At 46.7% G+C, this 16,280-nt stretch overlaps 1 protein-coding gene across 1 annotated transcript in view; it reads left to right on the top strand.

Annotated features, from left to right (window-relative positions):
- Positions 1 to 16,280, top strand: part of Ngef (neuronal guanine nucleotide exchange factor) — an 89,354-nt gene that overhangs the window by 542 nt on the left and 72,532 nt on the right. The gene's annotated exons all lie outside the window — the stretch shown is intronic.

Below are 16,280 nucleotides of genomic sequence, written 5' to 3' on the forward strand. Positions count from 1 at the left end.
GCCAAGAATCGATTAAGCATCTCGGAGAGGCAGAAGCATCGGTTAAACTAACTGCAGAACCCTCCAAGAACAGGGCACTCCCCATGGTGCTCGTCCTGGTTGTAAATGTGTGTGTAGACTGTGGAGCGCTGTGATTTCTGTGTGTTGTTGACTCAAACCTCAGGGTTACAGAGTGCTCTAGGGGAGGAGACATCACAGCAATGGAGTAGCAGCCCCTGTGTTGCTGTCCCGATGACCTTGTTCCTCCTGCTCAGGGACTGTTTCAGGACAAAGGACCTACCCTCAGAATCGTCCAGATTTGTGTGCTTGGTGGGTGTGAAGTCAGAATACGATGTGACTCAGTTGGGGAAACTCAGCTGGATACAGAAATAGAAGGTTCTCATTTCCTGTCTTGACCAATATTTGGGATAGTCACAAAGCCATCAGCTGCAGGGAGCTGGACTTGGGGTTCCTGTAGTTTTGGCTACTCTGATGTCTCAGCTAGTGATCAACATCTTGTTGCCTTGTGAGAAATTGTTGTTCTAATGCAGAGGTTGGGTCCCCTACCCTGCTTCCTTCCCCTCTCCTTTTCTTCATCCTGGATCACATTTGATGTTATTAAGCCTCAGAAAGTAGAAGCCAGAGTCTCCTTGGAGACTCTAGCATCCTGGACCATGAAAATGGGCAATAGGCCACCTTTCTTGACTATACTCTCAGGCCACTCTTGAACCAACCACAGATTTTCATGGACATGGTCCCCAGCATAGGGAGTAGGGTCCTCATAAGAAGGCCAGTAGATCACAAACTTTGTCCACTAAGGTTCTGGCCTCAGCTCTCCAAGCTCACATGAGTGGACAAACCACCCAGGCAAAACTTGTGACTGTGCAAGAATCCCAAAGTGCCCAGATACAGCTACTCAGCCTTAACGGCTTCACCAGACACAGGAGCCAGTTTGTCCCAAGAAGGGAGTGAGCCTGCTAGCTCTGTATCTGACATTCCTTCTCCTACCAGTAAGGAATTTACTCAGGGAGAGGTGGTGTGTGGGGTATGTAATCTAAACACTGAGGAGGCTGAGACAAAGGGTTCAAGGCCAGCCTGGGTTATTAAATGAGACCTTGAGACCTTGGTGTGTGAGTGTGTGCGTGTGTGCATGTGAGTGTGTGCGTGTGTGTGTGTGAGTGTGTGTATGTACATGTGTGTGCATATGCTTTGTGTGTGTGTGAGTGTGTATGTGCGTGTGTGCCTGTGAGTGTGTGTGAGTGTGCGTGTGCATGTGAGTGTGTGTGTGTGTGTGAGTGTGTGTGTGTGTGTGTGTGTGTGTGTGTGTGTGTGTGTGTGTAACTGCTCTGGTATTATGAAGTTACTCATTAGCACCACCTCACTTCATTTATTCCTTTATTGAGATTATGAGGAACTGTTGATCACCTGTACTTGTGAGGTTTAGAAGTTGGGGGCTGGGGACACTGGTGAGATGACAGTGACCATCAGGCTGGGAGGGGATGAAAGAGTTCTGGGCCCCAACCCAAAGGTCAGCCGGAAGCCCCTCCCTGAGCAGAGCAAAGGATGTGACTTCACTCCAGGCATAGCTACTGGCTCACAAGACTGAAAGAGGTTTGGGCCAAGCCAACTGAGGGTGTCTCTTTAGGGCTCCTGTCCATGGCCCCAAGAGAAAGAGTCTATGCAAGGCAGGCCAGGCTCCAGGATGAATGTTCCCTTGTTCTTGGCTTTGGTCATTCTGGGAGAGGTCAGACCATGGGCAGGAGGAGTTCGGCCTCCAAAGCAGAGAAAATGCTCAGGGAGACACCTAGCCTGTCCTGTTTCCTAAGGGCACCTGTGGCCCCCGCTGCCACTGCCAGGGGCACCACAGTGAGTCTGAACATGAATGAGAGGTCTTTTCAAGAATGTCCCATGGTGAGCTTCTGTTGGGGAAATAGCTGATGGGTTGGCTATGCGCACTTGCAAATAAGGTAACTTCCCACGCTCACTCTAACTAAATGCTTCAAGTTCCTAGCTCACTCTAACTAAATGCTTCAAGTTCCTAGGGACGAGGGGTTGGGGTCTTAATGAATAGACTAGGAAGCTGCTTGGTGAAGGAAGGGGAAGATGGAGAGGTGCTCTTATCCATGCCACTCACGGACTCAGGGAGGGGGCTCTGTACACCAGGACTATGTGCCTCCCGGGAGGTATACCCTTCAGCTGTAGACACAGCAGGCTGACTGTGCTGTTGTCACTTTCACCTCTTTGGTAGGAATCACACGTGTCAGTCAGTCATGGTATCTACCATAGACTGTAGCTTGAAATACCCACCATCTAGACCCTTAAAGAGCCCCCCGAATGATTTGCTGGTTCATTATCTGTCCAGAGGGTGTCTCTGGACAGAGAGTCTCCAGAAGTGGGGATCTGTTTGGATGTAAGAGTATAACTCGGCATCAGGAGGGAGTCGGAGTTCTTAGTCTGTTTATCTGGACAACAATAACAGAGGATAATGTAGCCGGGGACCTGAGCTGAGGGTGGGAGCTTGGGAGACCTCCAGATGCTCAGGATCTTTCCCGTTTGAGTCAGGGAAGTGCACCTGCTAACTGGCTAAGAAGTGTCCCCTGAGGCTCTGCATCATGATGGGCTGAGACTCTGAAGAGAGATGGCTTTGAATTACGTGTGAGGCTGAGTTACCGTAGGCTATCAGCTGCTGGTGACTGCCTCTACTCCAGATGGGACCAGGATAAGGATCTTTACCCTCAAAGCGGCCTTCCCTCCTTCCTGCCTTTCTTCCTTCTTTCCTTCCCCTCTTTGGTCCATATGACTTGCTCTGGAGAGTCTCTGTCTTCATAAGACTTGCCTTGGTCATGGTGTCTGTTCACAGCAGTAAAACCCTAACTAAGACAGTCCCTCGACTATTTCCAGTTTTTAAAATCTCTGTACAGGATCTTATTTCATTGTAGATATTCTCTAGTTGGAAGTCAGGGGAAGTGTGCGCATGTATAAAGCCGTGTTTCAAAGGAAACATTCCTGGGCGGATACTGGGACATTGGACAGAAGCCTTGGTTTCTGCGGGCTCCTTTTTAGGAAGTCACCTTTGATTCTTACAGTGATTCTCAGATCTTTTGGGGGGGTTGGTTTTGCTTTGTTTTGTTTTTATTTTAAAAGGGTGTCTGGCCCTGGGACAAGTCTTCCTAGTTGTTGGGAATTATCAGCACTGTTGCCTGCAGCTCCCCATGGGTTTCTGACCTCTCTGGACCAGGTTCTGAGTAGAAAGCAAAATCTCTTGCACTCAGCCATCCTAGGCTACTAGCTGAGCTCAAGACATGGAGAATTTCTAGTGTAGGGTCCAAATGAAGCTGTGTTGACGCTCACAGAAAATCAGATCTGCCCAGTTGTCTTTGTGGGAAACATGGCTGACTTGTGTGTTTGTTGGAGGCAACGTCATAGGAACTGACAAAATGAAGGTGCACAGGAGGTTGGACAGAATCTTGTAAGATAAATGGTAGGATTTGTGTCCTGTAGAGTGAGGGCCTGTTGTTCCAGGCCTTCTTGGGGTGACAATTTGTGCCATTTGTCCCCCTGTTCGGTGCCTGCTGGAGCCCCACCCTGGAACTGAACACTGGGTTGCCTGGTAGGCACCAGCTCTGGAGGCTCAAGCCAACCTCTTGTAAGCCTGGGGTTTAGAACCTATCGTTATATCTTTCTGAATTCTCCATCACCTTTTTTTCTTTTTGGAGACAAGGTCTCATATATCCCATGTATATATAATATATCAGAGAATGACCTTGAACTTCTGATCCTCCTGCTTCCACCTCTGGAGGGCTGGGATCACAGGACTGCATCACCTACCATATCTGCTTTATGCACCACTGGGGATTAAACTCAGAACACAGAGCTTCATGAATACCAGGCAAGCATTCTACCAACTGAGATGCATCCCAGCTCCTCTCCACCCTTCTGAAAGGCTGGGTGTTCTTGGTGGCTGTTAGTTTTAAATTAAAGGTGGCAAGAAACAGTTGCAAAATTAGGCTCTGAGCTACGTTGCCTCAGCCAGGCAGCCTTGGTTTGAACACCAGCCCCTCTTACTTCCTTGAATGAGTCAGTTAACATCTCTGGGTGTCCATGTCCCTTTCTGTAAAAATAGCAGAAGCAGAACAGGGAGAGTTACAGCGACTATACAGGATTGTCATTGGGGTTGGGATCTGGGCCAGGTGCTTCCAAGGTTTTGATGTATTTTTCAAGAAAGAATTAAAGGCACACAAGATTTTCAAAACAAGGAAAATGTATTCAAAACAAAGAAACAATACAGTTTGAATACATTATCAAGACTGACAGTGGGCTGCAAGAGTGAAAGAGTTGCTCTAAAGCGCCTATTCAGGGCTTCCTTTGATGAAGTTCAGGAGAGGGTGGAGTCTGGTTACTAAGGTGTATAGCACAGGTTTTTCTCCGTTTTGATTGGCAGGTTTGGATTATGTAAATCTCTGCTCACTGTGCATATCCCTTCCCATAATTCATCTGATTTTAATCGTATGCATGCCCAATTGTACATAAGCATAGGATGGTGTGATGGTTTGTATATGCTTGGCCCAGGGAATGGCACTACTAGGAGGTGTGGCCTTGTTGGAGTAGGTGTGTCATTGTATGTGTGGGCTTTAAGACCCTCATCCTAGCTGCTTGGAAAGTCTCTCTTCCACTAGCAGCCTTCAGAAGAAGATGTAGACCTCTTAGCTCCTTCTGCATCATGCCTGCCTGGATGTTGCCATGTTCTTACCTTCCTCTGATGATGGACTGAACCTCTGAACCTGTAACCCAGCCCCAATTAAATGTTGTCCTTTATAAGACTTGCCTTGGTCATGGTGTCTGTTCACAGCAGTAAAACCCTAATTAAGATAGATGGTAAATGGGGAATTCTCCCTAAAAGCTCACTTAGAGGACAAAGTTCGCCTTATTATGCATATACCCCAAACTGGTCTAGGTCGAAATGTACTCCCTAACCTTGTGTCAAGACCTAACTGGAGCCCTGCTGAATGGGATCTAAGTTTGATAGTTGTTATGAGGAAGAAAAACATACTTCACTGTTCAGAGAGAGGTAAGTGTGTATCCCAGTGCAAGTAGGAGTCCTATGTTGCTATCAGGCTGCTGGGCGCATTGCTCAGAGAGTGGTATGTGTGCATATGCCTGCAGGTGTATTATTAAGTGTATTATTAGCAGAGGTATTAATGTATAGCCCAAACCTACTGGAGTCCCAAGTTGCTAAGCTATTCCCTAGGCTTGCCTGTCTTTGGACATCCAAGTAATGTCTATCTTGGCAAAGAGGTGGTCTATGCACCCTGGCTCTGCTAATAGAGAAGAAGGGGAAGAACTCTTCTACCAAACAGATGCTTGGGGACCCCAGAGAAAAGGATGACCTTAAGTGGTTAGGCTGGTACAGGCTGGTACAGGCTGGTGCAAGCTCTGCTCCCTAATCTTTAAATGACAGAAGCTGGGGAAGCCCTTTCCAGAATCCCTAGTGGATGATGGGTCAAGAATAGGACCAGGTGGCCAGGCAGTGGTGGTGCACGCCTTTAATCCCAGCACTTGGGAGGCAGAGGCAGGCGGATTTCTGAATTCGAGGCCAGCCTGGGCTACAGAGTGAGTTCCAGGACAGCCAGGGCTACATGGAGAAACCCTAGAATAGGACCAGGTGTCACAAACTGTCCAACCTTGTATCTGAGAGACAGAGGCCTGAGTGGACAGAGGCAGTCTTTGGCTGTCTTGGTGATGGGTCATGGACCTCCTGCAGATCTGAGCCTGCATCATTTCCCCATGGACCCTGTCTGCTTGGAAGGTATTCTAGATACTTGTGTGCGCAAGGAAGGTAGAGATTTGGAGAAAAACCTCTGGGTTGGAGAGACACCATGGAAGGAGCAAGGCAGTAGCAGCCCAGGGCCAGGAGCAGGTGGTGCTCCAAGGTGGGGCTGAGCAAGGAGCAGCAGTCGACAGCCAGGGCCTTGGTATCATGTTGGTAGCGCCCCAGGCAGTCACAGATGGGAACTGACCTCCCACAACCCAGAATGAAGTAGCGGCTCTGATTCCAGGGAAGGGGTTTTGCTCAGCCTCGGATTCCCTTCAGCAGCCTAGCTAAGGGAAGAAAAGGAGAGGGTGAACAGGAGAGGAGACAGAAGGACCAGGTAGGGCCTCAAAAACGCATTTTTAAAAGTTGTCAGTGTGGAGGGTGAATGTGGTGGTTCAAACCTGTAATTCCAGCACAGGCAGAGGTGGGGGTCGGGGGCAGGGTCAGGAGGACAGAGGCAGAGCCAGAGGCAGAGAGATCCCTACAAGTCAAAGGCCTGCCTGGGCTTTGCAGCAAATTCTAGGCCAGACAGGACTGTGTAGCAAGATCCTATCTCAAACAAACAAACAACAAACCAAAACTACGACAAAAACCAGAAAAGCATATGGCAGGAAACCATATGGTAGGAAGGGAAGAGACTAGAGATAGCCAGCAAAGTACTTGTAAGTGTAAGGACCTGCGTTCAATCCCCAGAACCTACATTAAAAAAATAATGCGTGTTGTGCCATGGGCTTGTAATCCCAGTGCTGTGAAGGCAGAGATGGGAGGCTTGTCAGTCAGCCATCTTTGTCCACTTGGTGAGTTCGAGGCCAAAAGTGAAGGGCCTGAGGAGCGGCATCTGAGGTTGTGACTGGCCTGTACACACACAAGCATGCTCCCTCCTGCCCACAAGTTCACCTACATGTCATTTGTCAGCAGGAGCATGGCACAATGTGCTTTACTATGAAGGTCTCAGTGTAGACGTTTTCTGGTCCCCAGGACATACTGGTTTTCTGTCTATTAGCCCTGAAGAGCTTTCTTCACCTTGTCTGTACGAGAAGGTCCTGGTGCCTGGAGGGCTGTCTTAAGGCTGAGGAGTACTTCCTGTTCAGATCAGCCCTCAGTTAAGGCTGACAAGTTGGGAAGGACTGGTCAGGGCTGGACAGGGCTGGAGGGTGCAGGCGCCAGAGTGTACAGCCTGTTCCAAAGGAATGCACAGATGTGAAAATTCCAGGAAAAGAAGAAAAGAGGCAGGTGGACAGGGGTCAGAATGATTCTTTCAGGAATTGAGGATGCTGGGGAGGGAAAGAGGAAGCACAGAGGTGGGGCAGGATTCAAACCCGAGAGGCTGGAACCCCCCCTTACCTCCTCCTCCAGTTTCTGGCTTTCTTAGGGGCCGTTGAGATGTGACCAGCAGGGGCAGGGAGAGGCTGGATGCTCTGAGAGGTTTAACACGATCTATGCTGAAGCAAAGGGGACTTGCTGGAGGAGAAAGGGCGTGCGCCAGGCTACTGCGGCACCTCACCTCATACACTGGGTGACTATTGATCATTGCTCCCAACATGAGACACAGCTGTCCCGGGACTCCTCCAATAGATAGAGGGACCCGGCCTCAAGGACCAAGCATGGGGCTCTCGGCATGTCAGGTGTGATTTGGCCAGCATCACTACAAAGCTCACTTAATAACTTATGATTATATACATACATATATGTTATATATATGATCACATATGTACATATATGATTTTATATACATATTCCCTTCCCTTGATTCTGCTCCTCTAGAGACTCCTGACTAAAACAACTCCCAACATTAAGAAAAGGGGAGTTTATTTATGGCTTTAGGAATTGTGATTTAGGAATTGGGACTTTGGGGGATGGATATAGTTTTTTTTAAAAAGTAGGAATTACGATTCAGAGACACAGGGGCAATAACATCAGGGAAAGCACAGTTTGGATTTTGAGGGAGAGCAGGAGTTGCTTGACCAAAGAAGACACAGAAAAGAAGACATCAGCAGAATGGCCACGCCCACAGATCCAGAGTCCCACAAGTTCTGGGTCTGTGTGGCAAGCCTTGGGGCTTACTGCATTTATCCAACGTAGCTGTGCCAGATGCTGGGGGAACCAGAGCTGTGATTTTTGGGTCCCTGCTTAAGGACAATCTCCTGACTCTAGTTTGAAGAGCTCTTCTGTGAGGCGGACACTGTGATTTTTTTTTTTCCTTTTCTGTTCACCAAGTTCCCGAATGTCAATCATTTACTTCCATTCCTTTTCTATGGTTACGGTCCCAATATTTGTCTCCTCAAAATTCCTCTGCCAAACCCAGAGTGAGGTGGTCATGGAGATGGGAGTCTAGAGGGTATTTGTGTTAGATGAGGTGAGGATGGTGGGTGTCCATGCTGAGAACCACATCCCTCTAAGGAAAAGGGAAAAGCTCCCACTACCACCACCACACACCGAAGGAAGGCCACGTGATGAACAGGAGGGGACATCTGTAAGCTATGGGCAGGGGCTTACCAGAGGCCCGCTATGCTAGCCTCCTGACTTCAGGATTTCAGTCCTTGGAGCTAGGAAGCTATACTTTTCTGCTAAGCCACCTATATGGTCCTATATGTTTTTTTGTGGCAGTCCTGGCAGATGGACACCAAAATTGGCCCTGATATTGTCAGGCCTCTATGAATCCTATGGAAGTCCCCGATGGATGAGTCATAGCTACTCAGATAAGCAAACTGCCCACTCTCAGACTGCCATGAAGACCCAATGGAGGGAGGCGATTGTCCATCACTTCCTGTGGCTCTGGGCAGTTCCCCATCCTGTCTTAGCCATTGGTCTTCTCTGTCTTTTACAAGCCCAGCTCTCCTCTCTATGGCAGGGACAACCAGACTTGCCCACAGGTAGGTGTGGCACTTGCCAAGGGCTGTGACCTGAGGTAACTGCTCCTTAGGCCTGATTCTTGTACCCAGATCACTCCTCCCATGAATTACACCCTGTCTAAGGGTGACTAAGCAAATCCTGCTAGCCTGTGGTCTTTTCTGTTTTGTTTTCTTTCGACAGGGTGTAACTCTAGCTGGACTAGAACTACCTATGTAGGCCAGGCTGGCCTCAAAATCAGAGATCAGCCTGCTTCTGCCCCTTGAGTGCTAGGATTAAAGGCTTGCACCATCATATCCAACTAAGCCCACAGCTTCCAGAACAGCTTGATCTTCCAGGACAGCCACGGAGAAACCCTGTCTCAGGAAACCCTGTCTTGAAAAATAAAACAAAAAACAAACTAACAAAAAAACTAACAAAAAGAAAGAAAGAAAGATGGAAGGGAAGAAGGGAGGAAGGAAGAACAGAAAATAGGCAGATTGGAATGCTGGTTTGTGCCCTTATCTCAGCGTGAGGGAAGACGGTCATGAAATTGAGACAAGCTTGGGCTATCCAGAGAGTTCTAAACAACCTTGGGTTACACTGGAAGACCTTATCTCAAAAATTAACAATGATTAAACCAAAGAAACAAAACTAGAGAGAAGGCTGAGTTTTTTCCTTCCCTTACACCTTCAGCTGAGAGGAGCTGCTGCCTTCAGCACATCCACAGGGGACTGGCTCTCAGTCTAGCCATCAGTCAGTACTGAGACAGAACACATTTTACTCTGGTACAAATGGAAAGCCTATAATCCCTCAATTTATTTTTTCAAACGACCTTTGCACATTATATATATTTCACAGTCTTTGACTCTTTCCACACAGGGAAATAAAAGTAATTTATATAAGTGGACCATTTGTTTAGCTGGTAAGATTTGTTTAAGCCTTGTCAGTGCAATGAAAGAGGCACCACAATCTTTCTTAATCCTTGAGCTATCACTGCACAAACAGAAGGAAAAAGAGGCCAGACAAGGGCATGTTCATATTTGGGATGACAGGGAAGCCAGGATATCTCTCTCTGCTGGAGTCTGAAAGAGAGGGATGGGCCAGTGTCATTAGGAGACACACTGGGGCTCACAGTGAGGGACCCTGCTGAACCTGATATCATGAGCTAGGTATGAGGCCTCTCCCTGCATCATGGGTGTGAACCACCCATGGAGACCCATCTCCAAGTCCTGCCAGGGCTCATTGAGGGGAATATCCTTTTCTCTCCTCCCCCAATCTCAGGGGGGATTAGAGATCAAAGGAAGATGACCAGGCTCATTCCACACCCACCGACCTACAGAAGAGCTAGCAGGAGACCTGCATCACCCAGCGCTCAGTAAGCACTGGGGGGCTTCTGCACTTGCCTTGGGCTCCTACCCCTAGATTGTCCAGGGCTCCCTGTGTGGAGGGCTGCACAGTGTGGAAGGTGTTACTAAGCAGAGAAGGCTCAGTAGCCTGAGAGTCTTGTCCTAGGTCTCTGGCTCTGACCTTTGCTCTCTGGTAAAAGCAACTAAACTTCCTCAGCCAGAGGAGTCTCCTGCTCATCCTGTGTGGTTAGCAGCTGCTCCCTTGTGCTGTGACCTAGATTCTAATTCTGCCTCACCCTCTTCCCAGCTGTATGGTCTTAGGCAAGTGACTGAGCATCTCAGAGCTTCAGCGAGGCCCCATGAAGGCCCCTACCACATCCTCCAGTCCTGCGTTGTAGTGAGAAGCAAAGTTCAGTGGACAGTTCCAGCTGCCAGCCAGCCTTGAAGATCGTGAGGTCTGAGACTTAGCGCTTCCTTTCCAGAAGGTTCTGTCTTGGCCACCACCTTCTGACCCAAGTTGCCACTGTCCTCCAAGTTGGTGACAATGTCACTGGTAGGGGAAGGGAAGGTCAATTTTTGCTGTCTATGACAGGAACTTGGAGCCTTCTGGCTATGGTCTGACCAAATTATACCTGGAAGTTTCTACCACAGGTTTGCACACTCTGGTTTGGGTGAGAGAGGACCTGGTTTGGGTGATTAGTGACAAGCCAGGAGGCCCAATCCCCATATGAGGGGGACACAGCAAAGTTAAACTCTTTTAGCCTACCTACAAAGACCAGTGTCACAGCAGGACTCTAGCTGGGTCTCCATCTGGTCCAGAGATGCCGCTTGGTTAATATCAGGGTCCAGAGGTCACCTCTTGTGAGACTCTAGATTTTTGGCAATAATAATAATAATAATAATAATAATAATAATAATAATAATAGAAATACAGTTACAACAGAAGCCAATACAGTTTGTGCTTTGTTTTTTTGTTTAAAAAGATAACCCAGAGGGGAGGAAGCACAAAGCTAAACAACTCAACTTGTCCTAATGCACAAACAATGGGGAGGAAGGTGTCTTACATTTCACAGGACCAATTTTTTCCCTCCCATTTGTATAACACAAGCTTCTCCGAGCACACTCTATTAGGTGTAGTTCTATAGTGACTTTACACACCATGTTTCTTCAGCATCTATCCTAGTGAGTTTTAACTGCCAACTTGATACAACCTAGAATTAGTTATCTGGGAAGGGAGCCTCCACTGAGGAATTGCCCAGATCAGATCTGCCTGTAACCAAGTCTGTGAGGAATTGGTTTGATTGTTAGTTGATGTAGGAGGGCTCAGTCCACTGTGGGCGGTGTCATTCCCTAAGCAGGTGGTCCTGAACTGTGTAAGAAAATTGTTGAGTATAAGCTAGCTTGTGAGCCAGTTAGCATGCAGCTTCTCTCTTGGTCCATGCTGTACTTCACTGACTGTGAAGTGAGTTGCTTGGACTGAGGTAATGTGGTTTGGAATTGCAAGCAGGCTTGCCTTATGTTGCTGCCTTGACTTTGATATGGAATTACAAGTTGCATAAACTTTCTTCCTCCATGTTGTTTTTGGTTAAAGTATGACAGCAACAAGAATAAATTAGAACAATAAATGCAGTGAATCTTCACTAGAGGTGCACATTTTCATATTACAGTGAGCCACAGGCCACCCTGAGACAAGAGAGTCCCTCTGTGCTCATGCCAGGGGCTGGACTTAGTGGGTCTCTGTTTAGGTTTTCCAGCCTTCTCTTTACCGACCATTTTTTGTTGTTTCATATACTAATTTTTAAAGATCTTTAAAGATCACTCTCTAACTTCCTGCTTTACTGTCACATGCTGCCCCTAAAGGAGGCACGGTGGTGACAAGGCCAGGCTGCTTTTCCAGACAGAGGGAGATATTCAAGAAAGATCTGCCCCTGAGGACTTCTCAGACATTTGTACTCTGGGGCTCCAGATCAGTATCCCTGAGTCAAAACTCATGGGTTAACTTCCCAGAGGACTCCGAGGGCACCAAGGTGAGGGCCAACTCCATTGAGAACCAAATATAATCAGGCAATTCACAGGCATGACGGCCGTATCTCACAAGCACCTCACATAAAGTCCCCAGTACACAGAGACCCTTGCTGTAGGCAGTCTTATCCTCAAGGTCAGGGAGGAGACGCTGGGAAGCTTCTGGAAGAGCAATCCTGACCACCCTTAGAATCTGAGTCTGCTTACTCCAGTGTGTTCTGCTATCTGTAAACAGTCAGCAATCTGCATACTTATTGTGGCTCCCTGCTGACTTCTTGATTTGTTTGGTTTGGGGTTTTGGTTTGGTTTGTTTTTCCAACAAACCAAAGACGGGTTTCTCGGGTTTCTTGAGCCAGGTGTAGCCCTGGCTGTCCTGGAACTCACTCTGTAGACCAGGCTGGCCTTGAACTCAGAAATCCACCTGCCTCTGCCTCCCAAGTGCTGGGATTAAAGGCATGCGCCACCACTGCCTGGCTGGTTTTGGTTTTGATTTTGGTTTTTCAAGACAATGGTTTCTTTGTGTAACCCTGGCTGTCCTGGAACCCATTTTGTAAACCAGATTGGCCTCAGAGATCCACCTGCCTCTGCCTCCCTAGTGCTGGGATTAAAGGCTTTCACCACCACACCCTGCTCGATGACATTTGTTTTAATGTTAAAAACACACAAGAGTATATAAGAAGTGCAGGCATGCCTTCACCCTGAAGCTTAATCTCAGGGAAGGAGCTAGAGGTTCCCCAAATGCTCCAGAGATTAAAACTCTGGGCATTCTTTTATTCTTGGCTGAAGCTTTTTTTTTTTTTTTTCCTCCCCACAAATTCAACCAAAAATGGCCTCGACAGGCTAGGCTGGCTAATTAAAACCAGAGAGAAGCTGTTGACCCACACAGCTCAAACTAATGCTGCCATTTTTGGTAAATGTGTCTGCCCTACTCTGGCTGTGAGGATACCATTTACAGAGGAGGGGGAGGTGCCTCAGTCAATCACCAAAGAGGGCATTCACAAACTTCATCCTAGAGAAGCCTTGCTCAACCAGTGGGTGATGACCTCTTCAGGAGGGCGGTAACAAATGACCCTTTCATATATCACACATCCTGCATATTAGATATTTACATTACCATTCATAACATACAGAAGTAGCAATGAAAATCAGTTTATGGCTGGGGGCCACCACAACATGAGGAGCTGTACAAAAGGGCAGCAGCTTTAGGAAGGTTGAGAACCATTGTTCTATTAGGGTCCCATAGAGGCAAGATAGAAAGATAAGGAAAATCACAGGGACCAGAGAAAAGAAAGGAGCCCTTCCTCTGAAGTCTGGTTGAAGCTTCTCACCAGCATTCCACCATCGTTAACTGGAAGCTTCCAATTTTCTAGAAACATCACCAACCACTGTTCTGTATAATTTTTATTCTGTTTTTGGTATTTTATCAAAGACTACTGAACCTGTGCACCACTCTGGGTGGTATGCACTTTGGCAATACTCATTCTTTGAATCCATGAACATACATTATCTTTCCAGTTATCTGGGTCTCACTCAGTGTCTCTCATCAGTGTTTTACCATTTCTACTGCAGGGATTGTCGATCTCCTAAGTTAAATTTATTCCTAGATAAGGGTTTTATAGATGTAAAAAATTTTTTCCTAATTTGTTTTTCAGATAGTTAATGAAGTGTATAGATAGGTTGCTGAATTGTGTAGGTTGATTTTGCAGTTTTCAACTTTATTAAAATGATTTATTAGTTCTAACAGTTTTACAGCAGCATCTTCAGGGATATTCTTTCAGTACGATCAGATCCTAGGCAAACTGGGACAATTTAATACCCTCCTTTTCAGTCTGGAGGCCTTAATCGCTACAGCTAGGGCATCAGCACTAAAGCCGATGTGTTGGGAAATGGTACCCTTATCTTTCTCCATGTCTCAGAAGAATTGCTTTCTATTTCCCATTTAGTAGCATCCTCAAAAATGCTAAAAGCTAGAACCACTATAAAATGCAGAAAGCCTATGTCTGGGTATACACACAAAAGAGATGAAATTAAGATGTCAAAGGATTGTCTTACTACATCGCTATTCACAAAAACCAAACTATGAACCAACCTACGTATCCACCAAAGATAGGACAATAAAGACATTACAGGGATACATGCAGTGAAATACTATCCAGACATAAAAGGGGAGGTTGTCCTTTTCATTGTGACAAAATTGGTTGAACATGAAGGATATTGTGTGACACAAAGTAAGTCAATCACTGAAAGGCAGGCATCTTCCATTCGCACTCAGAGGTTGTGTGATAGGTAGGTTTTTGTCAAGAGAACAAAAGCTATAGTCATTTTGGAAGAGGGGACCTCAACTACACTGGCCTGTGAGCAAGACTGGGGTGCATTTCCTTGATTGACTGATGTGGGTGGGTCTATCTCTGTGCATGTGATGCCATCCCTGAGCTGGTGTCCTGGGGACCAAAAGATAGGCTGAGCAAGCCATTGAGGAGCAATCCAGTAAGTAACATCCCTCCATGGCCTCTGCATCAGCTCCTGCCTCCAGGTTCCTACCCTGTTTGAGTTCTTGCACTGACGTCTCTCAGTGAAGGACTGCCCTAAGCGCTGTACAGCTAAGAGCTGAAACTTTTCCTAACACATTGCTTTTGGTCTTGGTGTTTCACCACAGCAGTAGAAACCCTAAGGCACGTAGGACCTTATCTCTTAAAAGAATTAAGCCAGTTATGGGGTTTTGTTTTGTTGTTTTTGGTAGCCCTGACTATCCTGGAACTAGCCTTGTAGACCAGGCTAGTCATGAACTCACAGAGATCCATACGCTTCCTCCTTCAAAGTGCTGGGAAAAAAGACATGCACCACTGGCTGAATTAAGTCAGTTTTATAAAGACAAACGTTGTATGTTTTTTCTATGCATTTTATATAGATGCATGCAATTATGCATGTGTGTGTGGTGTGAAAGTAGAAGCAAAACATTGTCTCAATGGGAACTAACAGAAATTAAGAGAGGGGAATTGGGATCTGTGGGACCAAGCTCAATGTATAGCACATAGGTGTGTGAACTGCCCTTTTGTAACAGGGTACCTGTTATGCAACGTATATGTATATGCAAAATGTATATGCAACGTAATTTTTTTCAGTATTGACTTCACAGAAGTTGATAGTGCAGCGGTTGTAAGAGACTGGCGTGGTTAAGGGATGGGGTTAGAGAAATATCTCAAAAGGTTTACTCTATAACAGGGACAGCACACTGTTGATGGTATGTGCTCTCAGCCTAAAATTCCAGCTGTGTAAGAGAATGTGTTTTGCTTGGGTAGATATGACCATTTAACAGTGCGACCATGCTGTCTATGACTTGTCTAGTTTCAGTTCTGTTGCTGTGACAAGTATCTCAATCCTAACCGAAAGCAATTCATGGAAGAATAGAAGGGTTTTATTTGGCTTACAATCCCAGGCTGCACTTCGTCATTTCCAGGAAGTCAAGACAGGAACGCAAACAGCTCCAGTCACATCACATCCACAGTCAAGAGCAAAGAGAGGATAAATGTGTGGATTCTTGGTTGCTTGCTTTCAGCTAGCTGTTTTCTCTCTAATACTATTTAGAAGCCCCCTGCCTAGGGAATGGTATCACCACAATGAGATAGGTCTTCCTTCATCAATGGACAGTCAAGATAATCCCCCCAACAGACAGGACCACAGGCCAACCCATTACAGACTATTTCTCATTGAAACTTTCCCCAGGTTATTCTAGCTTGAGCCAAGTTAACAATGAACCAAACTCTTCAATGGCATCTGTTGATTAAAACACAAAAGATGATAGGGGGATAGCTCAGTGACAAGGCACCACCACAGGGGTTGGGGTGGGGAGTTGTTACCACCATGGTTGAAATGTCTACCTCTCAATTCTTTTGCTGGGTCTGATGCCTGCCTTGACAGGTCTTCAAGGATGCCTTGGCTACAGTTTGTCTGAACCTCCCCCCAGCTCCACTGGAGACCGTGTTTCCCAGCCACATGCATACTTCTAGTGCTTTCTATGGCTTGGGCAACTGCTTATCTGTTCCAATGACTCCTCAAGCTGACTTATGGGCTCTAGGGAACCCTCAGAGAGCTATGGGGTTTTATGCAGTGGCTGCTCTAAAAGACAAAGACAAGATGAGGTGACTTGATTTCTTCCAGGGCATTCTAGGCCAGGGTCCCTTCCCTTCCAGTCTTTTTCTTTCTTTCTTTTTTTTTTTTCTTTTCTTTTCTTTTTCTTTTTTTTTTTTTTTTGGTTTTTCGAGACAGGGTTTCTCTGTGTAGCTCTGGCT

The sequence above is a fragment of the Arvicanthis niloticus genome, chromosome 17 (assembly GCF_011762505.2).
Source record: "Arvicanthis niloticus isolate mArvNil1 chromosome 17, mArvNil1.pat.X, whole genome shotgun sequence".
Lineage (NCBI taxonomy): Eukaryota > Metazoa > Chordata > Mammalia > Rodentia > Muridae > Arvicanthis > Arvicanthis niloticus.